At 44.7% G+C, this 7,860-nt stretch overlaps 1 protein-coding gene across 2 annotated transcripts in view; it reads left to right on the top strand.

Annotated features, from left to right (window-relative positions):
- Window positions 1-5,678: 5,678 nt before the first annotated feature.
- CASR (calcium sensing receptor) overlaps window positions 5,679-7,860 on the top strand; it is a 73,814-nt gene continuing 71,632 nt past the window's right edge. The window contains exon 1 of one of the 2 annotated variants that reach the window (XM_054627968.2): window positions 5,679-5,943. The gene's annotated coding sequence lies outside the window, so the exon portion shown is untranslated. Of the gene's footprint in view, window positions 5,972-7,860 lie in introns of both variants that reach the window. The other variant, XM_077174234.1, reaches the window with a different exon arrangement.

Below are 7,860 nucleotides of genomic sequence, written 5' to 3'. Positions count from 1 at the left end.
TTGCTCAACAAATAACTGCTCAAATGATATTGCTTGGGCTGCTTACATCTGCCAGAGTAACCCTGCCCAACTGCGCAGATCCTTTTAAAAATCTAAGGAGGGAGAAGAAACATTTAAGGATAACCAAATAAGAAGTGCTTGTGCCCAAAAAAGGAATACAAGAATAAAGAAGATGAAGAGGGCAAAGGAGTGAAAGATAATGAGAATGGGCATCACCAGCTACTTCCAGATCTGTACATGAGGAGTACAGACCCTCGCCAAGAAAGTAGAACATTTCAAAATTAGTTTGGAGGTGGTCCTGGAAAATGCAGAACAATTCGGCAGTGGCAGCAGGGGGGATGGACTGGATGTGAACTTATTGGGTCTCTTCCATCTCCAGTTTCTATGAAAACAGTCACCATTCTTTAGCAATATGATAAATATTTAAAAAAATCATAGATACAAACTAAATAAAACATATTAAATAACAAGTGCAGCCAATTTAATCATGACTTTTCAACTTTTTAAACCAAGACAGCAGGGAGGAAGAAGGAACAGGCTTGAGATTTTTAGTCCTCTTTGTTTAAGGCTAATTCACATAGGACACACCTTCATGAGACTTGTTCAATAACATTTGTGGAGCTGGGCTAGAGTTGTTGTTGGATTGTTCTCAGTCCACAGGGCTGCTGGTTTTATCCAATGCACTCTGGGTGCTGTCTCTCTCTAGCAGCTTTTAATTCAGATTTTGCCTTGTTTATGCTTCACTCCTAGCTGGACCAGTAGATTTCATTTTGGGTCGTGCAATACCAGTCTAATCCTTAAGCATTTCGTAACCAAAATCTGATTCCTTTCTTCATTCCTGCACTGCCTAAAACAATATAAACTATCCTTCAAGAGCAAATCTCCTCCTCTGTAAGGAATCCATGTGTTGCAGATACACAAACTTCACGTTCCGCAGCAGGGGGAGAAAAATTTTTGGCTTAAAAAATATAGAACTCATTATTTGAGCACGTGATGTATCCACAAAGTCTAGCTGCAGCAAGGGGACTCGTGTTCCATGGGACAGCCACTAGACAGTGATATAGCCACATCTACACAACCAAAGCACACCCCTCTAACAGCCCCAGCCTCTCTCCAGCATTTCCTTCACAACCCAGCAGCTCAAGTTTTCTCTGAATCCCTATAAAAACACATCTTGCATGTTTCTTCTGAGTACTCACCATTCAGTCTCAGCAGAGAAGGCTTTAAAAATACCGATTCTCCAGTACATGCTGAAGCTGAAGAACATTCTAAGGCAGAGGGAGACAGGGATAAGCCTTGCCTGTGGTGTTCAGTTTGTACAACGGAAAGAAGACCTCAGCTTTCTAGGCTGTCAGTCTTCAAACTATCAGTCTAGCTTTTTTATTTGCACTAAAAGTAGTTTAAGAAGTTGAGGTAGACAATGTCATTCTCCTGGTCGCATACTTCTCTGAACTTATGTTCCAGAACAAGACAATGGAGAACCTGGTTTAGGCCTCATTGTATGATTCTCTTCAGCATGCCAGGCCTTCGGGAAAAGACTCAGCCATGAGTAATTTGGTTCAGATTTGGGCTTCAGGTTCCCAGCAACTGGCTCAAGGCACTTATATCCACATCCATTGTATGAGGTATATCTCTGACAAACACCAGCTGCTTCACTTCTGCCTCAGAAAGCTTTGTCAGAAGGAACATTAAATTTTCCCGTTATCCCATTTAACTTTGCACCTTGGCATCTAGCTGTTATATCTCCTCCCTGATTCTTTCTTCTTTCCCAGCGACATGCACACCCTGGATAAGGGACACAGGTAAACTGGAAGAGCCTAACTTACAAGGACAGGAAGGCTGTCCTAGCACCAGTTCATACTCCTGACAAGGACTAGGTGAATCAAGCTGTGGCTTTCCAAGCCCTTTTGCAGTGCTGGCTGACTTGAGAGACTTGACCTGAGAGCTGCAAGAGTTCTGTTTGGGAGGTGGCCAACATTTTTGTCCGGATGATGAGAAGAGTTGCCCCTCTGAAGAGTTTCTGCAGGAAAATGCCTTTGTGGGATTAGTTTGTCCTTCACAGCTAGAGATAACCAATGAACAAAATGCCTGTATGCAATCAGGAGCCTTCAGTACTTTGTCTTACAAGCTGTCACCTGCCCTGCTTGCATCAACAGAGGACCTCACCACTCCCCTCATCTTTGTGAGACTCCATCACCTCATGGCATCTGCACATTTCCTACTCTGGCTACTCACTAGGAAATTAACTTGGAATAGAGAAAACCATTCACAAAGCCAGTGTAAGATGTCTGTGCAATGCCACCCAACAGAGCCATTATTCTGACCAGGAATCATCAGAGACATCATCAAGAGAATCATCAACCAGCATAACTTGCCCAACAGTGTCCTAAAAGACAGTCCATGAGACCCTATCTGCCTTACTTCTGCTCAACATATACATCAACCCTTTATAGGCCCAGCTGATTACAGATGCTACTCCCATCGATCTCTTCCAAGAGCCCTTTCCAGCAGCTGCCATCCTCTCTCCCAGTCTGCTTTGGGCTGAGTTGCTACTGCATCTGGGCATCTGATGAGATGCAGCTGAAAACCATAACAAGCCTTTCAATCAAACAAAACTCTTATAAGAGGAAAGTAGCTGTTTCTGAGCATCCTTCTGTCTTTCTGAACTCTCTCCCTGTTCTGTGAGACTCCTTTGGTAGCTCCCTGAAGAATCTGCCCACTGACACCACAGATGTCTTTCCATCCCAAGGGACCTGCTGCAACTTAGGCAGACTGGCCTGACAGTGGAGCCTTTGATCCTTTGAGACCTAATCCTGAAGGCCACAGTGCAATAGAGGTGACCACACTATCGTGGAAGCCAGAGAAACCTCTGGCTTCCACGCCACCTCAACTTTTCTCTCCTTTATCCTTATGTCTGATATGCCATCTCAGCCTTCCCAGCTTTTCCTTCTTTCACAGCTTGTGATATTTCTGGGAAATATTCAAAGGGAGGCTTGACTTGTAGTTTCAAAGGAACTAAGGTTCAGTAGTTCTGTGTATCCTTTTTCCTTTTGCTTTCACATGTGCCTCTTAAGTAGAAATGATTCTCAGTATTTGTTGGTTTCCTCCTTTCATGGGCACTGTATCACTGAGCTGCTGATGCTGTTCAGTCTTGCAATAGAGAAGGAAATAAATTAATATTTGGATTTTACTTGTTATTTTTGTGCTGTATTTTATGTGTTTGTTGTGTATGGCAAAGGCAGAGAGAAGCTACGATGTAAGGACTCCAAAATCAGATCACTAGTGAAATTGGCTTGGGTCCAGATTCTCTACTAAAAATGTCAGCTTCATCTGAAAAGGGCAATAGAGTCAAACCCACAATTACTGTCATTAGTACAGGACACAGAATGTTAGTATTTCCCTGGTGTAAGTAGCTTACTCTTTCTTTCTCCTCCCACCTAATTCAAAATAAAATAAAGCCATGTGAATCAGAATGAAGGATAGCATGGGTTTGAAAAGGGCAGCATAGGTAATTCTTCCTCTGGAATGGTCTGTGGTGAGCTGTTTAGGCTATTTGCTTGCTAAGTAAGAGATGTGGTTTCAAATCTGCTTAGAAATTGAAAGAACTGAGCCTTCTACATCCTGGTTGGGCTCCCCAGAACACTGGGATCTGAGAGTGCCCTGAAAAACACATTCTGGTATGATCTGCTCGAACTGTGTAGGTGAGAAAGAGGAAGAAAGTGCTGCAAGAGCCCTGAATGGATGTCATCCTGACACCTTGCCTTGTGTTGTTGAGTTCTAGAAGCCAAGGAGATGTCCAGCAAGGTCAAAGACTGTCCCAGTGGGCTTGTCCTGCTGCCTCTTCCTCATCTGATTTTTATTGCTGGAAACATTTTGGAAGAAGGCATCACAATGTGATGAAGTCACAGATAATGGGGAGCTACAACTAATATTTAGAGAAATTAAAAAATAAAACTTTCTGTTACATTGTTTTCTACTTGATACAACCATGCATGAAGTACTGGGCCACAAAAACTCCTGTGGCATAAATGGCATGGCTGGCTATGTGGGGTAGTGCAGCAATAAATATAGCAATAGCTGATTTACAGATTTTGTGGAAGAAGTTTGGAGTTTGCCATTTTAAAGGTTTTCTTTCATCTTTTTTGTCCCTGCCCCACAACTACATGATTACTTAAAATAACCAACTTCCTGTTCTCCTCAGGTTTCTTCACAAGAGAACAGTTTTTAAAAAAAGTTCCATTTCATTGCCATGCTACAGCATGGCCCTGAAGAGCCTGAGTCCAAATACTTGGTGTACTGTTTCTTCAAACAAGATTTTATTTTGATTTAGTATTTGAAACATTAACACTTTTGACTGCTGCAGGGAAGTCTTAAGTTTTCTTGGGGCTGTAAATCAAAGTTTAGTACGACATTAGGAGAGAATTCTCTGTATCTGTAGACCTTGTATCTGGAACCATCTCCAGTTAAGCATGATTAAGAATCAAGAAAGCTATTCTTTCCCCTTTGGAATCAATAATTGTTTTGTTTTTTTTTTTTAATCTGAAAAGTATTTGCTGGCATTTTATTATGGTTGTGCAATTTTACTGTATTAACTATCAAAAGGATGATGATCTATTTCTTAAAAAGTTAGTGTATTGCAGTAGAAATAGGAAAACTAATTATTTAGCAAAATTAGCTGTTTCCTAATACATTAAATGCTATTTGAGTACATAAGTGACTTCAGGTCTGTGGATAATTCTGAAGTAAAACATAGACTACAAACTTACTAAAGTTATGTCTCATGGATCTCCTTCAGAAATAAAGGTCTCTATCACCTCTTCAAGGTAAAAATACAACACACTGTAAATACATTTTAAGTGTCACTCTCAGCAATATATTGCAACTCTATCAACGTTTTTTCTGTTATTATTTGGCAAAGGAAAACTGTATGCTCAGGACAGATCCAAACATCTAAGGTTGGGCTGGCTGTAGAATGGCACCAGAGTCTTTGTATAGAGCTACATGCTACTTCTCCTTAAAAAAGGGCGTTTTATGAGGTTAAGAGTTTTCAAATACAAACTGTATAATGATCCCAAAAGACTGTTGCTCTCAAACGGTGTTGAAAGATTTTTGGACTAAGGAAGCAGTATAATAATGTAAGTGCTACCATATAATAATGAAAACATTTTGTTCTCTGCATTTCAATTTTTAAGATCCAAATCAACTGGTGGGTATAGCAGCTCTATAGCAGTAAAAATCTGCAAAACCACACCAAAATTTAACTGTACAGAGCAAGATGAGGATTTTCATCTTCAAGAAATTTAAGTCCCTGGTGTCTACTCTGTGAGCTTCAGGTACCAGGGAGCAGCATAAACCGGGAGGTCAGACCTTTTCTTTGAGAGCTGGAAGAAGACCCCAGTCTTGAAAAGAAAACTGATCAAGCAATGATTTTTTTTTCTTCCTCCACAGTAGCATCCTGCTGCAGGGTTAAGTACCCGTGTGCCGACCTGTCGGGTGCCGCTGCACGGGGAACCGCAGGGTCAGCGCCCCGAAGCCTGGCAGCAGGGAGGCTCACGGACAGGTATCCGAGTGCCCTGCGCCTCCGGGGCGGTACGCGCGGTGCCTGCCCGGGGCCGCCGCTACCTGCGGGGCAGCGCGGGGCGGCGCGGAGAGAGGAGCGCCCGGGCGGGTCCCCGCTGTGGCCGCCGCCGCCCGCCCCGCCTTGCGCGGCCGTGGGAGCGGGCCCGGGTGCCGGAGGCGGCGGGGAGGGCTGGGACGGGGCCCTGGCCAGGGGTTTCTCTCTCCCCCACCCCCTCCTCCCCTCGCCGCCGGTTCCCGTGAGGCTGCAAGTGCCGCCGCGGCAGCTGGGGGGCCGGCGGGGGATGCTGCTGCCGCCGCCCTGCCCAGCGCCGGAGTGAGGGCAGGAGCTGGTGGCGGCAGGAGCAGCCCCGGCGGCGGGACGAGGTGAGCGGGGCGCGGGCCCGCGGGGCAGGTGGGTGCGCGCCCGGGATGGGAGCCTGGGATGGGGTCGGGGCGGGCAGCGCTCCCGCCGGGAGCAGCCCGCCCGCGCTGGGGGCACACGGGGGAGCGACGGACGGGGACAGTTCGCGGGGTCTGACGGGCGGGGAGCGCTGCGCCGGGTCTGGCTTTGGGGTGCAGAAACCTGGAGAAGCAGAGCCCCTGGCCAGGCGGGGTACGGAGCAGGCCGAGGCGACAGGGAGCCGGGGGCACTTCAGGCTGAGCCCGGCCGGCCATGCCAGGTGCAGACGTAATTCCACGGAGGGACCCCTCCGCCTCCCCTCCCCAAATCTTGGGCAGGGTGGTTTCTGATACATGTAGGATCAGGCGAAAGGAGAAATTTCCGTAGAGCTCTGAGGTGTTTTCTCTGGCTCAAGTTATCTAGGAATAATATTGAGGGGAAGAAGAACAGTAATTCATAACAAAACTTTAAAGAGCAACAAGTTGTTTTACTGAAATCACACGCGCTGGGAAAAAAAATCACCTCACTGATCCTGATAGAAAGTGGCTTAATAGCAGTATCTTGAAAACTGATTTATACCACAGTTATGAGTTTCTGAAGCCTTAGCACTACTCAAACAAATTTCACCATATATATGAAGAAAGTTTTTGAGAAGTCCTGAATCTGCCCTTAAAATCTTCATTTTTACTTATGTAGATATAGTATATGATAAAATTATTTCCTTATTTGTTTTTTATTTATTTTCTTATTTGTTCCCTTTCTACTGTTTTTTTTTTCCTACTTGAAACAGGTGGTCCATTTTGCACCTCCCTCTTGCTCCCTCTCAGGCTCTACTCCCCAAAACCACTTCTGTGTGTCTTTCTGTGCAGTCATGGTGCAAACTAAATTAACCTTGTTGGACACTCTGGGCTGGATTCAGAGGAGCAGAGGAGAGGGCTGATAACCCTACATCTCCTAGCCATGGCCAGCACAGTTCTCCTGTTTGCTCATGTATCATGGAGGAGAGTGACTTTGCAGGTTTTCCCGATTTCCCCTTTTGAGTAGCGTCTCTATCACAGTTGGGACTTTTTGCCTCCTACTCGAATTTAACCACTCGGTGTAAACTCAGAGAGGATGTCCTGGGAGGGACAAGGTCAAGGGAGTATCAGTGAGGCGTTGCTAAGGCTATTTCCCAGGCACTGTGGGTGCCCCTGAAAGTGCTTATGCTAATTGTGGAAATTAGACCCCTTAACTCCTGTGCTTGATTTAGTCTGAAGCTGGGCAGTTGTGCACTTTTTTCACTTACTGTTCTACGCTTTTCCCCTCACCACGCTGCAGGACTAAGCTCTCTTTGCAACGAGAAATAGAAGTTTCAACCCCAATAACAAAATCTGTTTCTGTGCTCTGTGCATTCACTGGGGTCTGCCCATCGATTCCTGTGTTGTGAAGACCGAATTCTTACATCTTTTCTAGCTGTGAGAGTGGAAAAATTAGTTGGATGATTATTAGGAATATTTAACTGAGCAGTGGTGATGGCTGTTCAGATTAAATACTATTCCAGAATCTAGTTTGCATTTAATTGATGTAATTGAAGTTGTTGAAATGTAATTATTTTTAAAGAGGATTGATTGTGGCAGGTTAGTGATTAGAAACCATACAAAGCATCCCAAAGTAATTTCTTTCGTTCTAGGACATGACAAGGCTGATGCTTGGAGACATCTATAAAATTATTAGGGTGTTCCTGACTCTGTGCCCAAGTGTGTGTCAAATCTCATTACAGTATTTGACACCAGATTGTCTTACCCTTAACTTCTCAGAAAGGTCAGTGATGGAGTGGGTGACAGCAGGCAAAATTTTGACATCATTCTCAAAATGTCAATAGACCAATATTGGCAGAAAAGGTTGAACAGCTACCTCCTATG

Source organism: Agelaius phoeniceus, chromosome 2 (genome assembly GCF_051311805.1).
Source record: "Agelaius phoeniceus isolate bAgePho1 chromosome 2, bAgePho1.hap1, whole genome shotgun sequence".
Classification (NCBI taxonomy): Eukaryota; Metazoa; Chordata; class Aves; order Passeriformes; family Icteridae; genus Agelaius; species Agelaius phoeniceus.
This window is presented reverse-complemented; position numbering and strand designations above follow the sequence as displayed.